The sequence below is a fragment of the Podarcis liolepis genome, assembly GCF_965112155.1.
Source record: "Podarcis liolepis genome assembly, chromosome: 17".
Lineage (NCBI taxonomy): Eukaryota > Metazoa > Chordata > Lepidosauria > Squamata > Lacertidae > Podarcis > Podarcis liolepis.
In genome coordinates this window covers 1273006-1288479 of record NC_139571.1, presented here as the reverse complement: position 1 = coordinate 1288479, position 15474 = coordinate 1273006, and the positions used below count along the sequence as shown (strand labels likewise).

General features: G+C 48.9%; 2 protein-coding genes across 6 annotated transcripts in view; both read left to right on the top strand.

The window, feature by feature from the left end:
• Positions 1–15474, top strand: part of LOC310696684 (leucine-rich repeat neuronal protein 1-like) — a 48229-nt gene that overhangs the window by 13393 nt on the left and 19362 nt on the right. The window contains exon 2 of one of the 4 annotated variants that reach the window (XR_014520684.1): positions 6051–6215. The exons of the other annotated variants lie outside the window; for them this stretch is intronic. The gene's annotated coding sequence lies outside the window, so the exon portion shown is untranslated. Of the gene's footprint in view, positions 1–6050; positions 6216–15474 lie in introns of those variants that run through there. 4 annotated transcript variants of the gene reach the window in all.
• LOC310696721 (uncharacterized protein) overlaps positions 1351–15474 on the top strand; it is a 185180-nt gene continuing 171056 nt past the window's right edge. The window contains exons 1-2 of one of the 2 annotated variants that reach the window (XM_083482614.1): positions 1351–1419; positions 1586–1677. The gene's annotated coding sequence lies outside the window, so the exon portion shown is untranslated. Of the gene's footprint in view, positions 1678–15474 lie in introns of both variants that reach the window. The other variant, XM_083482613.1, reaches the window with a different exon arrangement.

The following is a 15474-nucleotide window of genomic DNA, read 5'->3' as shown; positions in this document are numbered from 1 at the left end:
AAGGGGCTTACAATCTAAAAATAGACACAAGGGAAAAACAGATGAAAGATTTTATCTCTCTCTGACTTAGTTCAGTCAGATATTGGTTCTAGGGGCTTTTTCAAATGCCTTAATGTAAAATTATGATTATGTTGTTTTATCGTATAAAAAGTGACCAGGTCCAAAGGAAGGCAGTGCTCCTGTACCTTGGATGAGAGAATGTTGGTAGGTTTTGTTTTTTTCTCCTCCCCTTTGGGATGAGCAGCTGCACCTGCCAAAATCCCTGCTTTCGTAGATCCATTTGACAAGGAGCCTGGTTCTTCTCTGCATCTAGTTACCTGCCAGCGCAGCCGCTGCAAACACATGCAAATAACCACAATGCACAATCATCAGTGGGCAGTCACAAGTGCACCCCCCCCCCCAGCTATGTGAGGCCCTGCGCCAACACACTCTAGAGCCAGGTCCGTCCTGACATGATGCGCTGTGCATGTGAGTGTGTACAAAGAGGGTCAGTTCAAGTTCGGGATTGATGGGTGTGGGGATCAATTATTCAAGAGGCCCAATTAATATTCATAAGCCTCCGGCACCAAACTGTCAAAGACAAGGAGGGGAGATGAGAGCAAGCATCAATATGCTGTGTTTGTGTGTTGCAGGGCAGAGAGAAGAGCAGTTCCATCCCAGTACTTGCAACCCAATAGTCCCAGAATTAATAATCTGTCCATTAAGCTGGGCTCTCAACCTTGGCCCAAGAAATGACCCTAATTAAGAGTAAGAAAAGCTATGTTTGCGCATGTTCTGTCCCACAGACCCAAATGTAGACCTGGGTGAGTGGATCGCTGGGGCCCCAAAGGAACCAGTTGCAGGGATTCCAAAGAAGGCTGAACAAAGTGCTCTGGGATCAGTTCTAAAGCTTTGCTGTAGAGAGACTCACAGTGAACCACTCGGTCAGGATTCATATTTGGGCAAATGGGTAAACCAGCAATCCAAAGCCTCACACACACTAATTGAAATCGGCAGGAGCAAAGGAGTCACTAAAAACCTTACTGAGTAGCAACTACTATACAAGATTTCCCAAATTTCCAAGCCGCTGGGGGGCAGCATGGCCAGGGGCTGTGATCACAGTGGAATCACTGTTGCCATGTGGCAAACCTTTAAAAGGCATGTGCAAGTGCTTCTCTGTTCAGCATGTCTGCATTGCCTACCTTTAATTCTAAGTAAAACTGCGGGGGGGGGGGGCAACAAATACTAAATGAGGCAGCAGCAAAACAGTAAATAAAAAAACCCATTAAACAAAGGACAGAGCAAATAAAAGAGTCTTCCTCTGACAATTCACCTAGGTGCTAAGAGAACCTTAACATCATATATTTCAAGGCAGGTGATTAGCTGTGGGAGGAGCTTATCAGAGCTAGCAGGGCAGCAGCTGAAGAAGGAGCAAAAAGGGTTTTCGTGTGTGTGTGTGTGTGTGTGTGTGTGTGTGTGTGTGTTTCTTTGTGGCTGATTAGCTGCTCTCCCTGTGCAAAGGTCAGAGGGGGCAGGGTTTCTGTTGAGTCAGGTGATTAGCTGTGGGAGGAGCTTATCAGAGCTAGCAGGGCAGCGGCACGCGCAGTTTGACCCATCTTTTAGATTTAGGGGAGCTAGTCTCAAACATTTGTTGGGGGAGACCTAGGGTTTTTTTTTGTGGTGGGAGTTATTTGTCCTGTCTTCACGCTTTTTATGATGGAGGGCCGCTGTAGCCACCCCCAACAACACGTTCTCAAGATGGAAGGGGAGGGAACAGCTGCAGTCGCCTGCGGTTCCTGCGCAATGTTTGCCATCTTGCCAAAGGTTGCAGGCAGCTTTACCTGCAGCAATTGCATGTTGATTGCCCTCTTAAAAGACAAAGTCCAGCAACTGGAGGAACGTGTAGCTACGCTCCAAAGAATTAGAGAGCTGGAGCTCTTCTTGGAAGCAACAGAGCACCAAGGAGGAGACAGGGGACTCCCCTGAGAAGGAGGCTAGTTCACCAACACAGGAGCCAGATATATGGAGAAACATGACTCAAAGAAGTAGGAGGCCCAGGGTTCGCTCTGATTGTTTAGAAATACACAATCACTTTGAGGTCATCTCCCCTAGCATGGAAGACGAAGAGCAGACTCCATTTGAGGATCTCTCCCTCATTACAGTCGATCAGGTATATGAAGACGAGCAGCAAAGTCAGTCCTCAGGGAATGTGCAGGCGACCTTGGAACGGACAGCTCATGGAAGAACCCCGACCAAACCCAAGAGGAGGTGTGTAGTGGTGATAGGCGATTCCCTACTGAGGGGAACAGAAGCAGTGATCTGTGGGCCTGACAAGAACGACTGCAAGGAATCATAAAACCCACTGACAAATACCCCTTCCTCTTGGTTCATGTGGGAACCAATGACACTGCAAGCAATAGCCTCCAGAAGATCAAAAGAGACTATGAGGCTCTGGGCAGGAAATTGAAGCAACTAAATGCACAAATTGTCATCTCATCTGTCCTCCCAGTTGAACGACGTGGCCCAGGGAGAGAGGGAAAAATAGTGGAAGTGAACAGCTGGCTTCGCAAATGGTGTAAACAGGAACGGTTTGGATTCTTAGATCACGGACTGCAGTTTCTTGAAGATGGACTTCTGGCAAGCGATGGGCTGCACCTCACAACGGTTGGGAGAAATGTTTTTGCCAAAAATCTCAGAAACCTCATCAGGAGGGCTTTAAACTGACTAATGTGGGGGAGGGAGACAGTGCTCCTGAAGGTAGGAGTCTATCAATTGATGAAGATGATCATCCAAATGTCATAGACCAAATGGAGCAAACAGCACGCAGACCTAGTGGTGGGAGGAAAAAATCCTTAAATAAGAGACACGGGGGAATGATTAATGGACTTCAATGTCTGTACACTAATGCGCAAAGCATGGGAAATAAACAAAATGAGCTTGAGCTCTTGGTACAGCAAACTAAATATGACATAATAGGCATCACTGAAACCTGGTGGGATAAGTCCCACGATTGGAATGTATTAATGGGGGGATACAATCTATTTCAGAGAAACAGACCAGACAAGAAAGGAGGAGGAGTGGCGTTATATGTCAGGGATGTGTATACCTGTGAAGAGATCCAAGATTTAGAACCTCAAAGCCAAAGTGAGAGCATTTGGGTCAAAATTAAGGGAGAGAAGAATAACAGAGACCTCATTGTGGGAGTTTACTATAGATCCCCAAGCCAAACGGAGGACATAGATGATGCCTTCCTGGAACAGATGGCCAAGCATGCAAAAGGAAGGGAGATAGTAGTAATGGGGGACTTCAATCACCCGGATATTTGTTGGAGGTCAAACTCAGCCAAGAGCATAAGGTCAAACAGATTCCTCACTGGCCTTGCAGACAACTTCATTGTCCAGAAAGTGGGAGAAGCAACAAGAGGAACAGCCATTTTAGATCTGGCCCTAACCAATGTTGATGACCTGGTTAGTGGGGTAGAAGTGGAAGGATCATTAGGCGCGAGTGATCATGCTCTTCTGAAGTTTACTATACAGCGGAAAGGAGCAGCCAAGCATACTAGGACTCAATTTCTTGACTTTAAGAAAGCCGACTTCATAAAACTTAGGGAAGTGCTGGGTGAGATCCCATGGACAGTAATACTAAAAGGAAAGGGAGTTCATGATGGCTGGGAGTTTGTTAAGAGGGAGATAGTAAAAGCACAACGTCAGGCAATACCAATAAGACGGAAACATGGAAGGTGCCTAAAGAAGCCAGGGTGGCTATCTAAAGAACTTTTAACTGAGTTAAGATTAAAAAAGGATGTGTACAAAAAATGGAAAAGGGGGGAAACCACCGAAGAGGAATTCAAACAAATATCCAGCACGTGTATACACAAAGTCAGAATAGCTAAAGCACAGAATGAACTCAGGCTTGCTAGAGAGGTTAAAAGCAACAAAAAAGGCTTTTATGGGTATGTCCGTAGCAAAAGGAAGAACAAAGAAACAGTGGGGTCACTCAGAGGAGAAGATGGTGAAATGCAAACAGGGGACACAGAAAGGGCTGAACTCCTCGATGCCTTCTTTGCTCAGTCTTCTCCGATAAAGAAAACAATGCCCAACCTGAAGAATTTGGAGCAAATGATTCAGCAAAGGAAACACAGCCCAGAATAACTAAGGAGATAGTACAAGAATACTTGGCTAGTTTAGATGTATTCAAGTCTCCAGGGCCAGATGAACTGCATCCAAGAGTATTAAAAGAACTGGCAGATGTGATCTCAGTACCACTGGCAGTCATCTTTGAGAATTCCTGGAGAACAGGCGAAGTCCCGGCAGACTGGAGGAGGGCAAATGTTGTCCCTATTTTCAAAAAGGGGAAAAGAGAGGACCCAAATAATTACCGCCCAGTCAGTCTGACATCAATACCAGGGAAGATTCTGGAGCAGATCATTAAGCAAACAGTCTGTGAGCACCTAGAAAGGAATGCTGTGATCACCAATAGTCAGCATGGTTTTTGCTCTGATGGTGTTTCCTGCTTGGCAGGGGGTTGGACTCGATGGCCCTTGTGGTCTCTTCCAACTCTATGATTCTATGATTCTATGATTCTATGATTCTATGATTCTATGATTTCTGAAAAATAAGTCATGTCAGACTAACCTGATCTCGTTTTTTGACAGAATCACAAGCCTGGTAGATGAAGGGAACGCAGTGGATGTAGCCTACCTTGATTTCAGCAAAGTGCCCCATGATATTCTTGTAAAGAAGCTGGTAAAATGTGGTCTTGACTATGCTACCACTCAGTGGATTTGTAACTGGCTGACTGACCGAACCCAAAGGGTGCTCATCAATGGTTCCTCTTCATCTTGGAGAAGAGTGACTAGTGGGGTGCCACAGGGTTCTGTCTTGGGCCCGGTCTTATTCAACATCTTTATCAACAACTTGGATGATGGACTCAAGGGCATCCTGATCAAATTTGCAGATGACACAAAACTGGGAGGGGTGGCTAACACCCCAGAGGACAGGATCACACTTCAAAATGACCTTGACAGATTAGAGAACTGGGCCAAAACAAACAAGATGAATTTTAACAGGGAGAAATGTAAAGTATTGCACTTGGGCAAAAAAAATGAGAGGCACAAATACAAGATGGGTGACACCTGGTTTGAGAGCAGTACATGTGAAAAGGATCTAGGAGTCTTGGTTGACCACAAACTTGACATGAGCCAACAGTGTGACGCGGCAGCTAAAAAAGCCAATGCAATTCTGGGCTGCATCAATAGGAGTATAGCATCTAGATCAAGGGAAGTAATAGTGCCACTGTATTCTGCTCTGGTCAGACCTCACCTGGAGTACTGTGTCCAGTTCTGGGCACCACAGTTCAAGAAGGACACTGACAAACTGGAACGTGTCCAGAGGAGGGCAACCAAAATGGTCAAAGGCCTGGAAACGATGCCTTATGAGGAACGGCTAAGGGAGCTGGGCATGTTTAGCCTGGAGAAGTGGAGGTTAAGGGGTGATATGATAGCCATGTTCAAATATATAAAAGGATGTCACACAGAGGAGGGAGAAAGGTTGTTTTCTGCTGCTCCAGAGAAGTGGACACGGAGCAATGGATCCAAACTACAAGAAAGAAGATTCCACCTAAACATTAGGAAGAACTTCCTGACAGTAAGAGCTGTTTGACAGTGGAATTTGCGGCCAAGGAGTGGGGTGGAGTCTCCTTCTTTGTAGGTCTTTAAGCAGAGGCTTGACAACCATATGTCAGGAGTGCTCTGATGATGTTTCCTGCTTGGCAGGGGGTTGGACTCGATGGCCCTTGTGGTCTCTTCCAACTCTATGATTCTATGATACTATGATTCTAAGCACATGGCTAGCCCCCCCCCCCAAGAGAACTCTTGGGGCTGTAGTTTGTTATGGGTGCTGTGAATTGTAGCTGTGTGAGGGGTAAACCAGTTTCCTCGATTCTTTGGGGGAACTCAGCCACTGTAAGTGTGCTTTAAATGTCTGGTGTGGATGGCTCTGCAGATGATGTTCCAGAAATTTAGGCATGCTAAGAAAAGGCCTTATCTAGAGTCTGCATCTGCTTATCTCCAGTGGTCAGAGCATTCGGAGCAAGATTTCCAGGGATGGGGCACCTGTGGCCCTCCAGAGATTGATGGACTGTGACACCCATCATTCCTAGCCATTGGCCATGCTGGCTGGGGCTGATGGGAGTTTGACAGCATCTTGAAGGCCACAGGTACCCCATCCTTGAACGAAGGAAACAGGCAGGTACTGGATGCGCTAACAGCTCAGCTGTCAAACGCCAGGGTCTTTGCAGCTGCGAACGATTACATGAGACAAGTGGTTGGCAACAAGCGTCCTCAGACCAAGGAACATAGAAACATGGGAAGCTGCCTTAGACTGGTTCAGACCATTAGGTCTATCTAAGCTCATTAGGGACTGGTAGCAGCTCTCCAGGGGGTCGTGCAGGGGACAAATGGTGCCCCTTCCCTGTTAGACAAGTGTGGATCTTCACTCACCCCTTCTTCTCTGGTGGCGGGGCGCCATTTTGTGGTTTGCTTCAGGTGCCAAAATGCCCTTCTTCATGACAGGGCTGGCCCGGGGGGGGGGGGTCACCACCATGTTGCCAGCTCTGGCTCTCTGCCACTTGCTTATATATATATATATATATATATATATATATATATATATATATATATATGTCAGAGCTGCTTGAAGATCCTAGCTCACAGAGGATCACGCTAGCCAGCGGTCATTAAGTAAAAGTCTTTATTGAGTTACAGTTTCCATTCTCAAGCTGCTGCGTGCAACTCTACGTCTAGTAGCTAGATCGGCGAAGCTCCGTCTGAGTCTCCGCCCCGTGTGCACCAACTTAATATCCTAGCCCGGCTCCACCTTTTCCGCCTGACTGTCCTCCTCTGGGTCCCTCTACCCCCCGGGGTCTCTTCCTTCCGGGATTCTTCTGACGCTGACCCCCCGGACCCTCCTGTCTCCTTGCGCCGGGCTTTAGGACCTGGCTCCCTTTCCGGGCTGCTTACTGCGCCGCCTTCCTCTGCATTTGAACTTGGCGCGCGCGCCCAACCTTCCACTTTCCGCTTAACCGTTTCTTCGCTCCCCGATGGAGGTGTGGCCACTCCTGACTCGTGCCCTCCCTCCTGTGGTGAGCTGCCAGCGCTTGCCCCCTGGCTCCCTTCCTCTTCCCTGCTCTCTGGCGGTGACGCTGGTCCCGATTTCCAACTGCTCTCCTCTGAGTCCCCTCTGGCTCTATCTTCCTGGGGTGCCCCCCTAGACTCCCCCCTTGCCCTGGCCACTGGTGCTCCTTTCTGTGAATCCTCTGATTCACTGGAAAGACTCGGAGATCTCGGGTCGTCGTCATCACTCATCTTTTCTTCTGCCTCCTCCCCTTCGCTCTCTGTTTCCTCCCTTGCCCTTGCCTCTGCTCCTAAACCCCTGACATCCATCCCCCCCTCGAAGCCCCCCATTCCCCCCTCCCCTCCTTCCGGTGCTGGAGCTGGGTGCTGCTGTTGCAAAGGGACGAACGTCGGATATCGTTCGCTTCCCGTGGCGGGCCTCCATCTGAAGTCTCCCGGGTCTTCCTCCCTGCTCTCGTCGACGACGGTCACCTCCGCTTCCATCTCTGTGCCGCCGTGCTCGAAACCAGGGTCGTCCCCGAAAACGTCCATGTCCGTCTCTCCCTCACTTCCTCCTGGCGGCGTTGCTCGTCCTGGGCATTCCAGCCACTTTCTGCGGAACTGCTCCTCTGGTCTATCGTCCCACCAATACGAGGGTTCTGAGGCAGATCCCGAGGGTGACCCCTCCGGGGAACGGACGTCTCGTGTCGGGTCCTCGTCCGAGTCGAACCCCCGGAACGTGCTGGCCGAAAGCGTGGGCGTGAAAAGCCAGTCGTCGAAAAAGTCTGCTGGCATTGGTCTATGTGGGAAGAGGGCATGAAACTCGTCTTTGAGCAGAGGTTCGTCCAAGGCGTAGCCCGGCACCCAGCTGTTCGCACTGGCCGGGGTGCCCTCCTTGGCGAGAAAGTATTCTACCCCCTCTTCCCCCCATCTGGAGTCCAAAATCTCCGTGACTTCGTTGATGCGCTCCTTCTGTGCCACTCCCGCGTGCCCTGTTCTGTCTCTGACCGGACTCGGCGCCGTTCCGGGTTCCTGGAACCTGTGCGGTGCCTTGTAGGGAGTGAGCACCGATCTGTGGAACACCGGATGCATTCTGGAACCCTCCGGAAGTGCCAGTCTGAAAGCTACCGGGTTGACCTGCTCTTCGACTTGGTAGGGCCCCAGTTGTTTATGCCCTAGTTTCTTCTTGGCCAACGACCTGGCCGGCACTGCGTGGGCTGCTAACCAGACCCAGTCTCCCACGTGGAGCTCTTCGCCAACCCTTCTGTGTTTGTCCGCTTGTACCTTGTATGCGTGCTTGGCCAGCTCCAGGTGGCGCCTCAGCTGATCGTGGACTTCCTGCAGCTCCGACGCGAACGCATCTGCTGTCTGCGGCTCCCCCTCCCCCATTCTTTCCAGTCCCGGGAAGGTTCTGGGGTGCCTCCCATTGTTGGCGAAGAACGGCGTGACCCCCGTGGACACGTGCTTCGTGTTGTTGTAGGCGAACTCGGCAAGCGGCAGGTAATCCACCCACGTCGCAGGCTGTTGATTTGCATAACATCTCAGGTACTGCTGCATGATGGCATTGACCCGCTCCGCTTGCCCGTTGGTCTGCGGGTGTCTCGCCGACGCCAGGTTGATCTTGACGTTCAGGAAGCCCATCAGCTTCTGCCAGAAATTCGAGATGAACTGCCGCCCCCGGTCGGACAGAATAGACCGTGGCAGACCGTGAACCTTGAACACGTGGTCTATGAACAGTTTGGCGGTTTGCTCCGCCGTGGCCACCTTAGCACACGGAATGAAATGTGCCATCTTGGAAAACAGGTCCACCACCACCAGCACTGCCGTCTTGCCCCTCGAGCTGGGCAGATCCGTGACAAAGTCCAGGGCCACCCTTTCCCAAGGTTCGACCGGAGTTTGCAGCGGTTCCAACAGTCCGGCCGGCGGTCTGTGCACTGGCTTGGCCCTCTGGCAGGTGTCACACCTCGCCACGTAGTCTGCGACCTCCCCTCTCATTCCAGGCCACCAGAAATCCCTGGCGACTAATTCCACCGTCTTCTCCTTGCCAAAGTGCCCGGCAGTGGGCGCGTCGTGCAGCTGCTGCAGCACCTTGGCGCGAAGGTCGTCTCCCGGCACGTAGATGGCCCCTTTACGGATGAGCAATCCATCTCTTAGCTGGAAACCGTCGGCCGCTGCCTTGCCCCTTTGCACCTCTGCCATCTTTGCTTGCGCGAAGGAGTCATCCTGCAACGCTCGTCGCACCGCCTCCAGGTCCACGGTTGCCGCGGCGCACGCCCACACTGTTGGTGCGAAGATGTGCATGGCGGCCGCTGGCGTTGCGTCCTCCAGATACTGTGGCTTACGGGAGAGAGCGTCCGCCATGATGTTAGTGTCCCCCGGGACATACTCTATGCGGAAGTCGAAGTTCGCAAAGAACTCAGCCCAACGTATCTGCCTCTGGTTTAGGAACTGTGCCGTGCGCCAGTGCTCTAGATTCTTGTGGTCCGTGCAAACCTGCACCGTGTGCTTGGCGCCGATCAGGAAGTGCCTCCACGCTTTGAACGCTGCATGAATGGCCAGCAACTCCCTGTCCCAGATGGTGTAGTTCTGCTCGGACTTGCTGAGCTTCCTGGAGTAAAACGCTCCCGGTCGCCACACCCCCTGCGGGTCCTTCTGCAGCAGGACCACCCCCACGGCTCTGTCCGAGGCGTCTGTCTCCACCCTCATCGGCCTGCTGGGGTTGACATGAAGCAGCTGCTCTTCCGACGCGAAGAGACGCTTGAGTGCCTGAAAGGACTGCTCCGCCTGCTCTGTCCAAATGAACTTCTTTTTCTTGGAGCTAAGCGTGTCTGTGATGGCCGCTGTCTGCATAGCGAAGCCCTTGATAAACTTGCGATAGAAGTTCGCAAAGCCGACAAACCGTTGGACCTCCTTCCGGTTGCGTGGGCTCTTCCAATCCAACACCGCTCGAACCTTGGCGCTGTCCATGGCGAGCCCCTTGTCAGACAGCTTGTAGCCCAGAAAATCCACCTCCGTCACGTCAAATTGGCACTTCTCCAGCTTGGCGTAGAGCCTATGTTGCTTTAGCCTGCTCAGCACTTCCTTGACGTGTCCGTCATGCTCCTGCTGCGATTCCGAAAAGATCAGGATGTCATCTAAGAAACAGACGCACGTCTTGTAGAGAAGTCCCGCCAACACGTGATGCATGAAAGCTTGAAAAACGTGGGAGCCATTTTGCAATCCAAAAGGCATAACTCTATATTCGTAGGTACCCAGTGGCGTGAACATGGCCGTCTTCCACTCATCTCCTTCCCGCATGCGAATGAGGTTGTACGCCCCTCGCAGGTCTAACTTGGTGAACACCTTTCCGTTCCGCCCCTTCGCTAGGAGGTCGTCGATTCGGGGCATGGGGAAGTCCGATGGCTTGGTCCCATTGTTTAAAATGCGATAGTCCACTACCAGTCTTTTTTGGGGCGTGTCCCGCTTTTTAACAAAGAATACAGGACTGCCCCCCGCTGCCTTGGACTCTCGGATGAAACCGCGCTCCAAATTATGGTCTATGAACTCTTTGAGTTCTTGCAGTTCGTCCTCTGACATGGAATACAGTTTCCCTTTAGGCAGCACCGCCCCCGGCAGCAGGTCAATTTTGCAGTCATATGGTCTGTGAGGGGGTAGCCTGTCTGCCTCCTTCTCGCAGAAAACTTCCAAAAATGCTGCGTACTTGTGGGGAATCGCTTGCAGCGTGCCTAGCAGCAGCTGTGACTTCTCTTCCTCTCCTTCCTGCCGGGGCACGATGCAGTGTTCAGCACAAAAGGAAGAGCCGAAGGTCAGCTGCCTCTGGTACCAAGCCAGCGTTGGGCTGTGCTTGTCCAGCCAACTCATTCCCAATACAATGGGCGTATCCGATAGTTGAGTGACATTGAAGCTGATGATTTCTTTGTGATTCCCAAGTCGCATCACCATTGGTGGCGTCTGCTTCACCACTTGCCCCCCGAGCAGCTCCCTGCCATCCACCGTGACAACCTGCAGGGGCAGTGTGGCCGGCAGCAACTGTATAGCGTGTTTGTCGACAAAGTCCTGCCCTATAAAGTCCACATTGCTGCCTGAGTCAATGGTGATTGGAACGTCCATGGTGATTCCATTGGGCAGCTGGAGAGATGCGGTGAGCCTCACTACTGGTTTGGGCGGGAGGGGGTTCACGGGCTGTAAAATCTCTGGGGACTGCGTCACTAACACGTCTGGCTGGGCCCTAGGGCCTCTTCCTCCAGCCAGACTGCGTCGTTTCCCTGCTGTGGTCCTCCTTGCTGCGTTGCTGCAGTCACCATTGCTGAGGCTGCAGTGAGCTTGTGGAGCCTCTGTAGAGGTGAGATATTTGCTTTCGTAGATTTTCACAGGAATGTAGGTTTTCCTCTCTGCCCAGAACGTTGGAGGCTATACACCACACCCCCTCAACAGTATTTATAGGAACTCAAACACTGAGATCCTGCTCTGTTCCAGTAACAAGAAGCCGAAAGCACCAGCCTGAAGATGACGAGTGAGACCTCGTCGAAACGTCGCCTAGACACCCCAACTCTTACACGGGAAGACACCCGAAGACACCAAAACCTACATTCCTGTACCCGTGAAAATCTACGAAAGCAAATATCTCACCTCTACGGGGAGGAAACCTTCCAGCTGACAAGAACCTACGAGAAACTAGAAATCCGAAGAGCCACCATCTTATGTGATCTCTTGTTCCTACGCAACTGCCGAGACAACAACTTAATTCCCACATGCTTCCAACTTAAATTCCACTCTAAAACCCCAGCTACCGAAAGGATCCTGAAACGAACTGAACTATCCCTAGTCAGAAACGAAATACATAAGAAAAGATACCTACTAAACCAAACCAACAAAGATCTGCTCACTCTTCACCTCAAACTCTGTAACAAAATCCACCCTGCACTCTGGGACAAATGCAAACAACTAGCCGTCTGGAGAGCTGAAACTGAGACCTCACATAAGACAAACAGACACACCAACAAACTCCACAAACTAGAGAAACGCCAGAAGCCCAGCCACCCTCCACAACAACCCATGAAACAAACAGTACATAACATATCAGACAGGATCCTCACCTCAACTGAAACCAAAGTACTCTCCAAAGGTTTCAACTTTGCAGTCGCCCCGAGACGCATCCCCACGGAAAACATCATATGCGGAGTCGAAGCTAGCCTAACCAAAATCAACCCAGATGAAGCCAATAAAATCAGACTTGAAGTCACCAACATCCTCTGCTCCAGCAAACCACCCAGAAGCAATTTACACAAAGAAGAACAGAAAGCACTCACCAACCTGAGGAAAGACAACAACATAATCATTCTCCCAGCAGACAAAGGTAATGCCACTGTTGTGATGAACACATCGGACTACCAAGCAAAACTATCAAATCTACTCCAAGACCCTACCTACCAACCTATAAAAACAGATCCCACCACCTATCTGGAAAAAACCACCAAATCCAAAATAAAAGCCTCTCCTATCAGTGAAGAAATCCAGCTAAGAATCATCCCCAGAGAAAAATCATCCAGATGCCCCAAACTCTACGGTCTCCCCAAGATACACAAAGAAGGAACACCACTCAGACCAATAGTCAGCTCCATAGGCTCACCTCTACAAAATCTCGCTAAATTTCTCGCTAAGCAACTTCAGCCCTATGCAGAATCCATCGCTTCACACGTTACTAACTCCTTCCAGTTCATAGAAACAATAAAGAAGCAAAACCTACATCCCGATGACCTACTTGTGAGCTTCGATGTTGTATCTCTCTTCACACAAGTGCCCATTAATGAAGCCTTGACAGCCATTCAAAACAAATACAATCCCCCCGAATACATCCTGGACCTGACCAACCACTGCCTAACCAACACGTACTTCATCCACAATGGACAAAGATACAAACAGATAGAAGGAGCACCTATGGGATCACCCCTCTCACCGGTCATCGCAAATTTGTACATGGAACACTTTGAAACCAATGCTTTAGACAAGTCAGAACACAAACCCAAACTTTGGCTCAGATATGTTGACGACACCTTTGTAATTTGGCCACACGGGAAAGAAAACTAGATAGCTTCCTCACACATCTCAACAGCCTACACCCCAAAATACAATTCACTATGGAAATAGAAGCCAACAACCAACTTCCCTTCCTTGACGTCCTAATCTACAAAAAACCTGATGGCTCCCTAGGACACACTATCTACCGGAAAAAAACACACACCAACCGCTACTTACATGCACAATCACACCACCACCCTGCACAAATAAACTCCGTAGCCAAGACTCTCATCTCCAGAACCAAACGCCTGGCTGACAAAGACCACTTGACAACTGAGTTACAGAATCTCTCAAATGTGTTAATCGCCAATGGATACCAGCAAAACAGGGTTACGAAGCTAATCCAAAAAGAAACACCCCCCAAAAACCAAGACACAGAAGAAAACAATGGCATGGCCCTCCTTCCTTATATCAAGGGCACTACAGATAAAATTAGCAAAATCCTCCATAAACACAATATCAAAACAGCCTTTTGCACCAACCAAAAAATAGCCAATATCCTCAGAAACCCCAAAGATAAAATCCAGTTGGAAAACCAAGGGGTCTATGAAATACCCTGCAAAGTCTGCCCAGCCACGTACATTGGACAAACAAACAGACGAATAAATGCACGGATCGCAGAACACAAGAATGCCGTCAAAAAAGAAGAAAAAACTTCCTCTCTTTTCCAACACATGAAAGAAACAGGACACGAAATTAATTTTGCAGATTCCAAATTGCTCTTTAACATGGAACATCACCACAAGAGAATAATCATGGAAGCCATCGAGATAGAGAAACACCCTCACAACATGAACAAGCGTGACGACACGTCCCGCCTGCCAGACATCTGGAAATTAGCCCTCCCCACAAAAACCGACACCAGAACCAGAGGCACACAGAACGCCATCACCAATCAACCACACCAGACCCAAACCCAGACCCTCTCCACAGATAAATTACAGACACCATCCAGTAGCCAAACCATAGTGGCACCTCCGGATGCTGCACCCCCCTGCAATCCCTACACAGATCTGGCTGGCACAGGGCACAAAACCACAGCTCGCCCCTATACACGAAGCCAAGCCAGAGCACAACTAAGTGCAGTACAGCCATCTTCTCAGAAAAACTCTTCACAAGCTCAAGAGGTCAAGACACGAAAGCTTTAGCAACTAATCCACACTTAATGACCCACCTAAGTGGTACTCAGAATATCACTCAAGAAATCACTCAAGATATCCCTCAAGTAATTAAGGAACAAAAGAAGAAAAGACACACTAACCTGGGAACTTCCTCTCTGCCCAGAACGTTGGAGGCTATACACCACACCCCCTCAACAGTATTTATAGGAACTCAAACACTGAGATCCTGCTCTGTTCCAGTAACAAGAAGCCGAAAGCACCAGCCTGAAGATGACGAGTGAGACCTCGTCGAAACGTCGCCTAGACACCCCAACTCTTACACGGGAAGACACCCGAAGACACCAAAACCTACATATATATATATATATATATATATATATATATATATATATATATATATATATATATATATATATTTATTATTGGGTTTTGTCAATAGAAAAGTTTAGAAAAATACAAAAAACGAAAAAGATACAAAATTACAAAATACAAAAATACAGACATTGAACACTAAAAAAGAAAAGGAAAAAACACATATAAAAGAAAACAAAAATTCCCTCTTTCTTAATTTTTCATCTTTAGTTAACTTATTTTCCTGACTTCCTCACGTCTCCCATTTTTTGTATCCCTTTTAAAAATTGGTTCAGCAAATTCATGTCCTGTTAGTTTATCTATTATTAATCCAATCTTGCATTTTACCTTGTTGCTAGAACCCCTGCAGTTCATTTCAATGTCATCAGCATTCAAAAATTTTACAATATTTCTGCAAATAAGTTTTAAATTTCCTCCAATCTTCTTCCACCAACTCTTCTCCCTGGTCTCGGATTCTGCCAGTCATTTCCACCAACTCCATATAGTCTATTAGTTGCATCTGCCGTTCTTCCAGAGTGGGTAGGTCTTGTGTCTTCCAATGCTTTGCAATGAGAATTCTTGCTGCTGCTGTAGCATACATAAAGAAAATTCTATCCTCCTTTAACACCAATTGGCCAACTATGCCCAGGAGAAAGGACTCTGGTTTCTTCGGGAAAGTATATTTAAATACCTTTTTCAGTTCATTATATATTATTTCCCAGAAAACCTTGATCCTTGGGCACGTCCACCAAAGGTGAAAGAATGTACCTTCAGTTTCTTTACATTTCCAACATTTGTTATCGGGCAAGTGATATGTTTTTGCAAGCTTGACTA